A 3,316-nucleotide genomic window follows, 5' to 3' on the forward strand; every position below is an offset into this window, starting at 1 on the left:
CAGCTATTAGAGGCCCATGAAGATGAAATGAACAAATCCCTCAGAGAAATAGCCAAAGAAATTGAGACCAACAAAGAGGAAATAATAAAGCGCTCAGAGAAATGACCACAAAAATTGAGGCAAACAAAGAGGAAATGAACACAGCTCTCAAAGAAATGTCCACACAAATGAAGACAAATAAAGAAGAAATGAACAAAGTTCTCATAGAAATACAGACAAATACAGCCAAAGAAGTAGCGGCACAATTAGTGGTACATAGAGAGAAAACAGACAAAAAAATAGAAGCTGTCATTGAAAAGCAGGACTCCACATTAAAACAGATGAAGGAAATGGTGCAAGATATGAAAACAAAATTAGAATCAATAAAGAAAACACACATAGAGAAAAACCTGGAGCTGGAGAACATAGAGAAAAGATCAGTAACTACAAAGGTAAGCATCACCAAAAGAATACAAGAGATGGAAGAGAGAATCTCAGGAGCCGAAGATACACTCACATCTCTCAAAGGAAAAGTAAAATCAGAAAAGTTCTAAACACAAAACATCCAAGAAATCAAGGACACCATGAAAAGACAAAATCTAAGAATAATAGGAGTAGAAGAAAAAAAAGACATCAGGCTTAAAAGTCCATAAAATATTTTCAAAAAAATTATAGAAGAAAATTTTCCCAACTTAAAGAAAGAGATGTCCATAAACATACAAGAGGCCTACAGAACACCAAATAGACTAGACCAGAAAAGAAATTCTTCATGTCACATCATAGTCAAAACACTGAACCTGTAGAACAAAGAAAAAAAAATTTAAAAGCAGCAAGGGAAAAAGGCCAAGTAACATATGAAGGTAGACCTATCAGAATCACACCAGATTTCTCAACAGAAACTATGAAAGCTAGAAGGGCCTGGACAGAAATCATGCAGTCCGTAAGGGACCACAGACGCCAACCCAGACTACTATACACAGCAAAACTTTCAATCAACATAGACGGAAAATTCAAAATATTCCATGACAAAACCAAATATAAACAAAATCTACATAGAAACCCAGCTCTACAGAAGTTACTAGAAGGGAAACTCCAAACCAAAGAAAACAACTACATCTAAGAAAACAGAGGAAATAGATAACTAAACAAAAAAAACAAAAAACAAAAAACAAAACAAAAGAATACAAGCAATGAAACTCAGTGACACCACCAACCCCACATCAAAAGAAAGTAACAATTGTTGGTCACTAGTATCTATCAACTCAACTCCTCAATAAAAAGATACAGACTAACAGAATGGTTGCAGAAACAGTATCCAACATTCTGTTGCATCCAAGAAACACACCTATGCAACAAAGATAAACACTACCTCAGAGTAAAGGGCTGGAAAAATGTTTTTCAAGCAAATGGCTCCAGAAAACAAGCTGGAGTAGCCATCCTGATATCTAATAAAATAGACTTTCAACCCAAGTTAATCAAAAAAGATAAGGAGGGCCACTATATTCTCATCAAAGGAAAAATCCAACAAGAGGACATCACAATTTGAATATCTATGCCCCAAATACAAGAGCACCTACATTCGTAAATGAAACATTATTAAAGCTTAAATCACACATTGATCCTAATACCTTAATAGTGGGGAGACTTCAACACCCCACTCTCACCAAGGGACAGATCAACTAGACAGAAAACAAACAGGGAAACAAAAGCACTTACAGAGTCCCTAAATCAAATGGACCTAATAGATGTCTACAGAACTTTTCACCCAAACTCAAAAGAATATATCTTCTTTTCAGCACGTCATGGAACCTTCTCCAATATAGTTGGTCACAAAGCAAGCCTCAAGAGATAGAAAAAGATTGAAATAATCCCTTGTATTCTATCTGACCACCATGGACCAAAGCTGGACCTCAACAAAAACGGAAATAACAAAAAGCTGACACACACATGGAAATTGAACAACTTGCTACTCAATGACAGCTGGGTTAAGGAAGAAATAAAGAAAGAAATTAAAGACTTCCTAAAATTCAATGAAAATGAAGGCACAAAATACCCAAATTTATGGGACATATTGAAAGCAGTGCTCAAAGGAAAATTTATAGCACTAAGTGCCTTCAAGAAGAAATTTGTAACATCACATACAAGCACCTTAATGGCCCAACTGAAAACCCTAGAAATAAAAGAAGCAGATACATCCAAGAGGAGCAGACAGCTGGAAATAATCAAGCTCAGGGCTAAAATCAATCAATTAGAAACAAATAAAACTATTCAAAGAATCAATGAAACAAAAAGCTGGTTCTTTGAGAAAATCAACAAGATAGAAAAACCCTTAGCCAAACTAACTAAAATGCAGAGAGAAACTATCCAAATCAGGAAATCAGAAATGAAAAGGGAGACAAAACTACAGACACTGAGGAAATCCAAACAATCATTAGGTCATTACAAAAGCCTATATGCCATAAAATTTGAAAATCTAATTGAAAAGGACAATTTTCTTGATAGATTTCATCTTCCAACATTAAGTCAAGATCAGGTAGAAAGACTGAATAGCCCTATATCTCCCAAGGAAATTGAAGCAGTCATTAACAATATCCCCTCAATAAAAAGCCCTGGGCCAGATGGTTTCAGCGCAGAATTCTACCAGACCTTCAAAGAAGTGTTAACACCAATTCTCCTCAAACTATTCCACAAAATAGAAACAGAAGGAACATTACCAAACTCATTCTATGAACCGACAATCACCTTGATACCTAAACCACACAAAGACCCAACAAAAAAAAGAACTTCAGACCTATCTCTCTTACGAACATTGATGTAAAAATACTCAATAAAATACTTGCAAACCGAATCCAAGAACACATCAAAGATATCATCCACCATGACCAAGTAGGCTTCAACCCAGGTATGCAAGGGTGGTTCAACATATGGAAATCCATCAATGTGATCAACCACATAAACAAACTGAAGGAGAAAAACCACAAAATCATCTACTTAGATGCCAAAAAAGCACTTGACAAAGTCCAACACCCATTCATGTTTAAAGTCTTGGAGAGATCAGGGATACAAAGCACATACCTAAACATTGTAAAGGCAATATACAGTAAGCTTATAGCCAACATCAAACTCAATTGAGACAAACTTAAATCAATCCCACTGAAATCAGGGATAAGACAAGGCTGTCCACTCTCTCCATATCTCTTCAAAATAGTACTTGAAGTCCTAGCCAGAGCAATAAAACAACTAAAAGAGTTTAAGGGGATACAAATTAGAAAGGAAGAGGTCAAAGTGTCACTATTCGCAGATGATATGATAGTATACATGAGCGATCCCAAAAATT

Source organism: Meriones unguiculatus, chromosome 7 (genome assembly GCF_030254825.1).
Source record: "Meriones unguiculatus strain TT.TT164.6M chromosome 7, Bangor_MerUng_6.1, whole genome shotgun sequence".
NCBI lineage: Eukaryota > Metazoa > Chordata > Mammalia > Rodentia > Muridae > Meriones > Meriones unguiculatus.